Source organism: Pelophylax lessonae (assembly GCF_965119305.1).
Source record: "Pelophylax lessonae genome assembly, chromosome: 12".
NCBI lineage: Eukaryota > Metazoa > Chordata > Amphibia > Anura > Ranidae > Pelophylax > Pelophylax lessonae.
Genome location: NC_138779.1, coordinates 76,810,666 through 76,823,368, shown reverse-complemented (window position 1 = coordinate 76,823,368; position 12,703 = coordinate 76,810,666). Strand labels below are relative to the sequence as shown.

Here is a 12,703-nt window from a genome sequence, read left to right as displayed (position 1 = left end):
ACCTTGCGGTAAATTCTCCACCGTGTATTTAAGCACACAACTGAACCGCCTATCTGTAAACAGATGGGCTACATGTTATTGGTGACACGGGTAATGTCATGTGCGTGCAGATTTTTGCATAGTCAACAAGTCATTTAAGTGCAGGTTTGACAAATGGTAGAGTTGTTGCATGACTCGCATACTGCACTTTTTTTCTTTATAATCCCTCTAGCAGCACATCAGAGAAGTCATTTACATAGAACATTGTAGGTGTATGCCTTCACAGATACAGTGTTAGCCCAAATATTGCTTCCTATAGATCTGCCTTGAAAGCTGCATTAGTGTCAAGCCATTTTTTTATCTCTTGAACACTTTACAACAAGGAACAGGTTAATAAAGTCATCATAAACCAGGATTTATAGCAGAGGAAAAACTGCAGCAAGGAGACACAGAAATAGCAAGCTGAAAGGCTTTTTGTTTGTAACGTTTAGGCTGAAATCTAGGCAGATCTAATAAGCATCACATAATGCAGTTAGGTATTCATTAAAACATTGTTAAATGTATTTTAATTACAGCTAAATGTTAGCATCTTAATTTATCTAAACATCAACTTCCTGTGATCTTCTGTACAGTAACAATCTGCTACAAGTAAAAAGGACAGAGCTAAGGGCAAATCGGGTATGTTGAATGCACGTATTGTGACAGGAGGAGACATTTCAGTAGAGCAGCCTTTCTCAACCTTTTTACCTTTGCAGGATCCCGTAACCACTTCCGGACCGCCCGCCGCAGTTTTACGTTGATACTTGATGTTAAAATACCGGGGTTATGGCAGCAGATAGCTGTCATAACCCCGGTTATTTTTTTTAAAACTGTGGGTGGTCCTTTTTAACATAAGTATGGTCTCAGCGGCGGATTCGCCACGGGATAACCCTTATGGGCGGCAGGAGATGTGCCCGACCCCCGCTTCCCGGTTATTTTCCCCGCTTACCGGACCCGCTGGTAGCAGGGAAAACGATTCCGTCTGCTGTCCCCTCAGGCAGAAAGTCGAGTGAGGACAAGATGGCCCTCACTTGACTCTATGGCCTTGGAGGACCAAAATGACGTTGTACGTCCCTTCCTAGCAACCGATTTAAAGCGGTTGTATCCTCACAAAAAAAAAAAACTAAAAAAACCCTGCAGGACAAAGGCATAATGAGCAAGTGTGCATTGCATACTAGCTCATTATGAAATACTTACCTTAGAACGAAGCCCCGACACGGTCGCCCGGACAGGGAGCTGCCATGTTCCCTCAGCCTCTCTTCCGGGTTCGTCGGCTCTGGCGCTGAGAGTGGCCAGAGCCGCAGTGACGTCACTCCTGGGCATGCCCAGGAGGTCACTTTCCGGCAAGGAGCTCTGAAGGTCCACCGTGTATGGGTCTCATGGGATTCCTGCTAAAAATGATATCTACCTCTCATGATTTATTAGGATGATTAACAAGATACAGATCTATTAAGGAAACAACTTTATTACTAATAATGGCAAGACGAACATTAATGTACAAAACAAAATTGCAGTTGGTAGACATTTTAATGCCCGTTTATGTTGGTAGTCGGTGGAGAAATGCCTCTGTTAAAAGGTCAGTTGAAAAATGTCCCAATAAATTTGTGACAGCATGAAAGTGCCCCTTTATACTGGAAATGTTTTCCTTTACATTGATGGCCAGGATAAGACAAGCCCCTTATATATAAGTGATCAGTGGAAGGAATGCCTGTTACGTTGTTGATCACTGTAGTGCCCCCTGCCAAAACACGTTGGGAGCAATGCTATTCGGGCACCATCAGGTAGAAAATCAATCCAGCACTGCCTAATGCTCAAGCCATCTCTGAAAGAGCCTCAGTGCTCCATTAAACCTTATTTGAGAAGGCTGGAGTAGAGTGCCAGTCTTGTTAGTGTGCCGCTGCAGATTTTTTGTTAAATTAGGGAAGAGGAAGAGAAGTTATTTTATTATTATTATTATTATTATTCTATTCTATATTATTATCTATATTACTATATTATTACTAATATTACTATATTATTACTAATATTACTAATAATATTATATATACTAACTACTAATAACAATGAATAACTAACTACTAAATACTAATATACTAACTAGTAATATTACTTGTATTACTATATTATTATATATTATTATCTATATTACTATTATTATTCTATTCTATATTCTTCTCAGGTAAGAGAGTTATTTTGACCAAGTGGTCATATATTTCAAGAACTGGGTTGTGCTGTGTGGCAGGGATGCCCGAATCACAAACCTGGCTGTGCAGAATTACAAATCCAGTTTCATAAATCCTTGCGTGTATTTTAACTTTGTACTTGCCTTGGAAATCAGATTGTGATTAATTTATAAAGTTTTGGCAACTTGTGTGATTTACTCTTTTGGGACATACAAACTGAGTATCTGGTGAGGACATGCCACATCAGAGACCCCTAAAAACCTACACGTGGCTCCCAAGAAAGTGATTTTCCATGACAATCCAAAATTATTTTTTTTTTTGGGTGTTTGGGTGGAGGCCCATAGGCATTAGCTGAAAGTCTCTGATCATATTAGTCTGAGAGTTGTATTGTCAATGCCACAATCCAGTGCTTCTTACGGTGGGTTGAGAATCTCAATTGGACAGGTTAAATAGGTATCCATCTGCTTTTGTAATTCACCTGATTAGCCAGTGCTCTTTGCACCTACCTCTCCATTTGCTACAAGTATATTTTCTCCAAAAGAGACCCAGCCACAGACCCAGATGCCTTGGGGCAATCAGGTGGTGCCAGCAGTTAGGCTGAATTATGACCACCCTTTAGACAAAAGTGCAGGTAAAACCTTTCAGATAGGGCAACTGTTATTTCATGACTTCAAGAATTTAGACTTTGTCTTGATGAATTTAGACTTTATTTCTTGAATTTAGACTTTTTCTTGCATTTTTGTAGATGCATCTATACAGTGTTTGTGCTAGGAGAAGCCTGGCTGCACCCCAGCGTTGTGGGTTATTCAGATAGGTGATAGATAAGAAAATATATAAAATACTTGTATATAAGGAAATGCATCAGTAACTATTTTGCCTTGGAGTCACTGGTGTATTGACCTATATTGCCTTTGTCGTGGGGTTTCACCCAGTGTGTTGGCACCCAGCGTTTTATGTTGGACAGCTCCTGGTAGCTGTTACGCCAAGTGTTAACAGCTGAATTATTGCAGAGTAAATGAAGGTTCTTTGCAGCCTGTCACGCTACCCAGTGCTTTCTCTTCACCTCCTGTGTGTATTTTATGCAAGTGATTTACATATAAATTCTTTTTCCTCCACCATTAATACAAAACTACTACTTCAGCAGCCGACACTAACTGCCCATCATTCCAATTCCCCACGCAGCAATCTGCATGCTTTCTATTGCAGCCCAGACCCGGTTTTACTGGCTCTGCCGCCAAAGTGCTAAATCGTACTCTCTTCCTTTTCACCAGCACTGTTTTTATTTTCCAGTATTGGATCGTGAGGGCTGTGTCGTTCAAGCAGTTATTTCAATCAAGAGACATCTGTTTCACATTCCTTGTTATAATGTATTACAAATGAATTATTAAAAAGTAGTAACTGTGAAGATGGATTCAGCAGATAATGCATGATGATCTTTTATGTTTTAGGTTTGCTTTTTTCCTTTTTAGCCTGGGTGGGTTCATATTGCTGTAGGTATATGCGCTCTCCTGGGTCAGCTGTTACCAAGCAGGTATATTTAGGAAGTGATTGCTGTCACTAATGTGGGTTGAATTGTGTAGCCATTGTTCATGAGATGGGAATATTTGTAGGCATGGTTCATAGAGCTAATGAGAATGTGTCACTGCTGTTGATTGATTGTGCCTGTGCACATCTCTACATTCTGCTGCTGATCAGAGAAATGTATCTTTAAGCAATCAAAAAATTGTCATGATTTCTCATCAAGGGCCATTTGAATGGGAACTCCATTATTCAACATTTATTTGTAATTACGGAAAAAAGGGAGCCCCCGAGGATGGAGATATGCCAGCTGCAGATATATAGGCAGTTTTAACCTAGCATTCTGCCAGTTCAGCAGGGACTGGCTGAATTTCGATCTATGTATGGGCAGGGAGGACTTCTGTAGAGCTGGCTGCTCTGATTTTCCCCGCTCAATCAGTGCTGTTGGCTTCAGCCTGCAACGCTGATCAGTGCATTCTCCCGACTGTCAGAATATAACCTGGCAGGGAGAATTGGGTCATCATTAAGCAAATCTTTTTGTGAAACACGTCTGTGTATCATGGGATTGTGAAGTTTTCTATGTTTTTTTTTTTTTAATCTTGTTTCCTCTCAAGTCTGGAGTTCAGATGCTCCTTTTCACATATTGTGCATTACACCTAGACCACAGACTGGACCAGCACCTTATCGTTCAGGGGGGGGGATTTCTTTTACCTAGAGCGGTGTTGCTTTTATCATTTAATCCATGGACTGCCTTCAGTCCTTAACCTTGGGGCATTCAGTTACACATCTATTAATTTTTTGTTCCATCACAACCATGGATGGTCTTACTGGCCAGTAGGGAAGTGTGGGAAGGGATCACAAAATGCCGCACACATGTGTGCATGATTTCCATACTCCAACCCTGGTGTTGGCATCAGGAGAGAGGTTAATTTCTGTGCAATGCTAATGCAGTACTTTTAAACGCTTCATGGCAAATCACCCTATTCGAGCATTATTAATTGCAGGCTTCTCCATGTGCTTTTGTGCAGACACTTGTCTTCAGGGGGTGGTGCTTAGATGTTTAGAAAAACCTAGTCTGTGTTTTGGCAGGCCTGAATTCTGGGTTTTGACCCTTGATGTGGATACCATGGGGGATTTAGTAAGCAGGCCAGTCTTCTCTACACTAGGTGCCAGGAGGACAGATGGAATACTCAGCTGGTTGACTTAGTTGGAGCCTGTTGATTAAGGCCCCTTTCACACGGGGGAGTCCATTGGCGGACTCTATTTTTCTCAGTGGGGGATCAATCCGCCCATCCCCCGCTGAGCAGACGGATGGCAGCTCCGTCTCCGCTTTGTGGGCGGAGACAGAGCTGTCAGGTCCCATTATTCTCTATGGGGGAATCGGAGGGGAACAGACCGTCTGTTCGTTCTCATCCGATCCGCTGGACAGATCTAAAATAGGGTTTCCATTCGTCCAGATTTGACAGATCGGATGTCAGTGGACATGTCTCCGCTGACATTCGATTCCCCAATAGAGATGCATGGGGCATCCTTAAGATCCGCCAAAAAAAACGGACAGGCGGATCTGAACGGTCCGCCGGTGTGAAAGGGGCCTAAAGTGTGACTGCCGATTAGAGGGCAGTTGGGTGTGCAGGCACAATCTGTCCAACTTTACGGCAGAAAATCTCTCCATAAACTCTGAAGGTCAGCTTTGGTGCATTTGTCAATGCAAAGGGGAGGGGGTGAGGAGTTCTGGCAGATAACACTGGCTCCACATAGCTGGGGAGAATAGTAGTGACAGTCTAACACCTCTCCCTCCTCACCATACATGTTACTTTGTCAATCCAGCTCACTGTCATCTCATGTCACTTGGCTTTTTTTCTTTTTTTTTTTGGGGGGGGGGGGGGGGATTTCTGGCTTGGTGGTCTGTAAACTCCATAACATGGTGGTCCCATACTGAATGTCCCCTTACAGTGGCTGAGCATTTGCAGGATGATGCTAGCATTAGAAACCTCATAGACACCTATGTGGTATTGATATAAAAAATCTAGAAATATCTGAAGGCTTCCTAAGGACATAAAAAGCTGTCCACTGCCTCAGCAGCCTCCTTTTCCGCCTCTTTTTTTTTTTCTGTGGGAGATACTGGCTCTGCTTGTGTTTGATAATTAGATTTGAACCATGTTTCACAACTGACATTTCATGCCAAATGTCAAGCACCGTGAACCGCTCCCCCTCTTTTCAACGGATTGCCTATTCTGTATGTTTAAAGCAGGAAACGTTAATGGAAAGTAATTACCACAGCACATACTCGATGATTAGTTAAATGCATCGGTAATGCCTTGAGTTGTTGGGTAACGGGTTGATGCCTGAATACGATGGTGTAGAGCTGGTTTGATTTACACTATGCCTGTGGTAACCAGAGCAGGAAGAAAAATGCTTTTTAAAAGCTGTGGTGTATTGCTTCAGGCCAAAACACATTGGAATAGCGGTACAGAACACACTTTCACATTCTTCTCTATGCATTTGTAATTGCTGAAGGTCAACAGCCTGTGCCAGCACTGTACTGAGCAATAGAACTCTGTGGCACAGTTCTGTCTTCGAGTTCAACCTAAAATACAAGTTTGCTTCGAAGTAAATGTGTTGACGTTTCCAAATCCTATCTGAATGAACATTTTAAAGCTGAGCTCCAGGCAAATACATACACAGCTGAAATACATATACGTGAAATGTTTCACCCACTTATCTAATTTAAATCCTCTGTCAGGCTTGTTATCCAGGTACCTTACTGGATCTCACATCATATCACATTGCAGCTAAGACTTAAAGCCTAGAGAGGAACACATCCTGGCCTGTGATTGGAAATTGCAGCAGAATGATTAGGTCATCCCTGTAATGATGCCCCCTGTCTTAACTGACCAGCCAATGTAGTTGGTGATGCAGTACAGAAGGAGGGAAGGAAATGATGGTTTAAGGCTCCAGGAAGTATACTCATCTGTCCTATCTTCCTACTGACCTGTGGGATGGTCTGTAAAATATGGTTGCAGAGAATTATTCATAGCTAGTCATGCAAGCTTTCTGATTTTAGTTCACTTGCAGTGTTTACCTGTGGAAATTGTCACTGATTGCTTTCACTTAATTGCCTGAATTGCCCTTTAGGCTGAGTTCACATTAGTTGTGGCCACGTGCATACCTGTTCCTCGTTTCTGGTGTGACTCAGGACCAAATTAGGTCAGAATTTTTGCCTTCAAGCGGTAGTATCCCCTGAGAAAAAACCCTGCAGGACCATGGCATAATGTGCTAGTATGTATCGTATACTAGTCCGTTATGAAATACCTTCAGACGAAGCCCCCACACAGTCGCCCGGACACTGCTGAGAGAGCTGTCATGTTCCTTCGGCGTCTCTTCCGGGTTCGGCGGCTCTGGCACTGTGAGTGTCCGGAACCGCAATGACGTCACTCCCGCGCATGCGCGTGGGAGTTCACTTTGGTAAGGAGCGCTGGACCTTCAGAGCACATGTGCCGCTGCTGCCAGCAGCTGCATGCATGGTGAATATCTCCTAAGGCGTGCAGGTTTACGAGATATTAATTTTACCTACAGGTAAGCCTTATAGGCTTACCTGTAGGTAAAAGTTAAAAAGTGGGGTATACTACCACTTTGGTTTGGACCTTAAGCAGACCAGAAGACACACAGGGCCCTTTTCCAGGAGGGACTACGGCCGCCCCGGAGGTGTGTGAACCGGCTCCATTGAGAGCATCCAATTCGCTTGACAGGAGACTGTGACCGACTCTCAATAGTCAGTTCACACACCTCAGGTGCGGCTGCGGTCTGCACTGGAAATGGGTCCTGTGCATCTTCTGGTCCATTTCAGGTCCTAATTCAGGCAAAAATTAATTAGCACCTGAAACAGGGAAAAGGGATGCACTGGACCCCCTGCTTTGAGCCGCGGGCCACAGCTAGTGTGAATTCAGCCCTAAGGTAAGGTATACAAACACTGATATGATGCTTATCATGGACCTGTCTGAGACCTCTTCAGGTCAATAATTTTCTAAGGAAGTAGTAACAGACTACCTTTATTTTTATTTGAAATCGGGGTCCATTTGCTGAAGTGTGCCTGGTGTGAATCTACTGGTACTTCTCATAAAATTTGAATATCTTAAAAAAGGTATCTGATTTCAGTAATTCAATTTAAAAAGTGAAACTCCTAATTTTTATATATGTATACACATGTATTGTATGTACATGTGTGTGTTACACACGGAGTGATATATTTCAATAATTTCTTTCTTTTAATTTTGATGATTATGGTTTACAGCTAGTGAAAATCCAAAATTCTGTATCTCAGAAAATTTGAATATTACATAAGACCAATAAAAAATAAAGATTTTTAATACAGAAATGTTGGCTTACTGAAAAGTATGGCCATGTACAGTATAGTTTACAACTCAGTACTTGGTCAGGGGTCCTTTACTGCATCATGTGGCGTGCAATGAAGACGATCTGCCTGTGGCCCTGCTGAGGTATTATGGAAGCCCAGGTTACTTTGATAGCGGCTTTAAAGCTCATCTGCATTTTTGGGTCCGATGTCTCTCATCTTCCTCTTGACAATACCCCACAGATTCTCAATGGGGTTTAGGTCAAGCAAGTTTGCTGACTAATCAAGCACAGTGATCCCCATGATCATTAAACCAGGTATTGGTTCTTTTGGCAGTGTGGGCAGGTGCCAAGTCCTGCTGGAAAATGAAATCAGAATTTCCATAAAGCTGGTCAGCAGAGGGAAGCATGAAGTGCTCTAGAATTTCCTGGTAGAGGGCTGCGCTGACTTTGACTTGATAAAACAAAGTGGACCAAGATCAGCAGAAGACATGGCTCCTTCCTCTTTGGCTGTGGAAAATTTTGCATTTAATTTGAAAATCAAGGTCCCAGAGTCTGGAGGAAGAGTGGAGAGGCATAAAATCCAAGTTGCATGAGGTCCAGTGTGAAGTCACTGATAATTTGGGGAGCCATGTCATCTGCTGGTGTTGGTCCACTGTGTTTTATCAAGTCCAAGTCAGCGCAGCCCTCTACCAGGAAATTCTAGAGCACTTCATGCTTCCCTCTGCTGACCAGCTTTATGGAAATTCGGATTTAATTTTCCAGCAGGACTGGGCACCTCTTCACACTGCCAAAAGTACCAATACCTGGTTTAATGATCATGGTATTACGGTACTTGATTGGCCAGCAAACTCGCCTGACCTAAACCCTATAGAGAATCTGTGGGGTATTGTCAAGAGGAAGATGAGACACACCAGATCCAACAATGCAGATGAGCTGAAAGCCATTTATCAAAGCAACCTAGGCTTCTATAACACCTCAGCAGTGCCACAGGCTGATCGCCTCCATGCCACGCCGCATTGATGCCGTAATTCATGCAAAATGAGCCCCAACCAAGTATTGAGTGCATACTATACTGTACATGGACATACTTTTTATTACGCCAACATTTCGGTTTTAAAAATAGTTTTATTTATTTTTTTGGTCTTATGTAATCTAATTTTCTGAAATACTGAATTTTGGGTTTTCACTAGCTGTAATACATAATTGTCAAAATTAAAAGAAATGCTTGAAATATATCACTCTGTGTGTAACGCATCTATATAAAATAGGAGTTTCACTTTTTGCATTTTAATTACTGAACTAAATGAACTTTTTGATGATCTAATTTTATGAGATGCACCTGTATGTGTGGGCAATGTTTACTTGCACACCACAGACTTCATGTTATTTGACAACCCTGATCACCCCTGTAGATCACATCTGCAATCCTCTCCTTGGCCTCTAGCAGCTGATAAAATAAGCAATAGGAAAATGGAAAAGGTTTAGTTTGTGCTTTTGTTTTTACCTAAAAGGCAAGTGAACCTAAATTATAAGTTAGTTCCTGAAATAGCAGTAGGTAAAAAAAAAGACAAGAGCTTATCAAGACTGAATGTGTTTGTAACAAAAATTGGATTGTAAAGGAGGTGTTTTTCCTACTGGCTTCCTGCCAGATATTCAGTTGAAGGATGTTCAGTCTTTCTTACCATAACATATCTGATGACTGAGAACATTAGCCTGTAATGGGGAAATATCTTGCATTTACCAACATTTTATCACTTCTTTTTTTGTCTTGTTTTATATGCACAGTAAACTTACAGATAAAATGTGAGCTTATAGTTTCTCCTGGTGAGGTCAATGTGCCATATGTGCAGAATTTAATTCATATTGGAACCACAGGTGCTAGTTTACCACTGGGACATCAAAATGAGATGGATTCTGAAAAAAAAAAACTAGGTTGAAATACCCAATTTGAAGCTGAATCCACAAAATGCACACATTTGGCATCATAGTGAAGTATGGGCATGGCACCATCCTACAATGCATTTCTCAGTGCCACTGCAACCAGGATATGTCATGTGGAAACAGGTGTTAAGAAACCAGGGCTTGTCATGTAGAAAAAGGGGGCTGCTTCTATGATTTAAACCTAAAATCCCACATTTGCATAGTAAATGTGCCATAAATAGAACTTTATTTGAGATGTGTATTCCCTGAATAACACATTTTTTATACTGTAGTATTATTTATTATTGCCCAAATTCTATCTTTATAATAACTACTCATTATTCCCCACATGTAAGAAAAGGTGGGCATCCAAGAAAACGTTGGGTGCTGCTGTAGTCAAACATCCTACAACTCCAGTGACTCCTACTCAAGGGTGAAGGCGGCTGAGGAGCCCATTCATTGGCTTTGGAGGCACCTCCATGATTAAGCCCTGTGGGCTGGGAGAAATGCATCAGGGCCGTGACCTGGGTGGAGTCAGGCTGAAGCCATCTTGTTGATTCATCTTTTGAGCCAGGTGGTTATGTTTTTTTCTATAAAGGTGGGCGTGCCAGTATTGTGCTCCATTGAAACTTTTTATTCCTTTGCACAATAGTCATCCTAAAATGTATTAGGCATTAGGGCCTGGAAATAGATCAATTTAGGTCATTGATCAGGGCTAAATAAATTCCAGAATCCTAAGAACGAATAGTTCTTGAATAAGAAAAATACAGATCACACTTTTTTTTTTTTTTTATCATATAAGCACTAGCTCTTTCAGAGAGAAACTGGAAGGCCCTTAAATGCTCTTCCCTGGTGAATTTCTGCTTGGTACCCACTTAAGTGTGCTGTTTTTACAGCACTGCTAAGGATCTACAGGTTACCAGCATTTGGGAACGCTTCTGATTTCTGTCCCAACCTTTCTTTGGACAACACACAAAGATCTGCATTATGTTCTAATAAAACACATGCCGTGTGGGTAATTGTGTTACATAGTAGTCTGGCTGAAAAAAGACACAAGTCCACCTAGTTCAACCAATAAAAGGTGAAAATAACATTGGTAGATGAGTGATATATATATATATATATATATATATATATATATATATATATATATATATATATATATATATATATATATATATATATATATATATACATACTGTATTTTCTGGCGTATGACTACTTTTGAACCTCAAAAAAATCCCCCCAAAATGGGGGGTCGTCTTATACGCCGAGTATAATATCTCCAAGGTAACCTAAGTATAAGTATTACCGGTAGATGAAAATTAGGGGGGTCGTCTTATACGCCGGAAAATATGGTATATCACTGTCCCCATAGTGCTTGCTGTATGATGACTTATTTGGCCTCCTCTGATTACCTGCAGACAGTCACTTAGGGACAGTTCACTCACCCATCCTTACTTCCTATGGCTCGTTACGCAATAAACAGTCCAGGGGTTTTGGTTTTATATTTATTGTGGAACTTGGATGGGAGAAGGGAATAGTGGGATACTCCAAGTGGATGTGTGTGTATGTATAATATATATACACACACACACACTTCCATACCCACAGTTAATCCAAAGGAGGGCAAAAGAAACCCCAATAAAGCACAACCCAATTTACTCCAGCAGGGGAAAAATTGTCGATGCCGGATATGACACAGAATGTGAAGCTAGCAATGTTATGCATGTCTTCTCACACCTAATACAATATATTGGTAGCTTTCCTGTAGAAACAGGCCAGCTCTTACAGCTTGTAACTGATGATAGATTTTTAATGCCCCAGAGCAAGAGTTCCATTTCTGATGGCAAATTTACATCTTCACATGAAAACAAGCCATTAGCTGTTATGAAGCACCTGGCTGTGTTGGTGCCAGTGGGAATTGTAGTGCCGTCTTCAGTATTGGATCTAATTAGAGGTGCTCAGCAATGTGCAAGGAGCTTTGTTGGTTAGTCTATGCTTTCTGGAGCAGTGTACTACTGAGAATTAAAGCACTGTTCAACAAAAATAGAATTCACTAGATTTTTTTTTTTTTTGAATAGTGTCCATCACACAGTGCCCACACGTCATTGCTAAAATAATTGCCTTCGTGCCAAGAGATTTTCAGCTGTGCTCCTTCACATCACATTCTTTGAGATTAGCTGTCTGGTGGTGGCCCATCAACCAAACGTAGCCATTCATGTTCAGTTCGTGGCCTTTATTTGCTCTGTTTTATGGCTGCATTATCTTAACACCATCTGTTCAAGCATATATTTATACTAAACACATCATCCCTACACATAACAATCGACTGCAGTAACATTTTTTCAGCTTGCTTCATTTTTTTCCCCCCCCTAATTCTCCTTTGGGTCTTAATGTGTAGCTTTATGATAGACCATCTCTTCTCTCAATATTAGGTTCCAGTGCATTTGAGGAAATGTATAACCATTTATGATAATAGTGATAAGAATGATTGAAATGTTAGGCTGAAAATATCCTATTCCCATGAAAGTCTGTGGTAAGAATAAACTGGAATATATGAAAGTGTTTCATCAAAACGCTAGACTTTTAAGCCCTAGTTTCTGATGCGTGTAACGTCTTTCATAAAGGATGTATTTTTATAACTTAGTGAATGTTCTCCTGTCTAATGGATCTTGCCAGGTCTGTGGCAAGAATGGTCAAAAAACTTT

General features: G+C 41.3%; 1 protein-coding gene across 1 annotated transcript in view; it reads left to right on the top strand.

Moving 5' to 3' along the window:
* The window catches only part of RERE (arginine-glutamic acid dipeptide repeats), a 387,592-nt gene that overhangs the window by 182,645 nt on the left and 192,244 nt on the right, over positions 1-12,703 (top strand). The gene's annotated exons all lie outside the window — the stretch shown is intronic.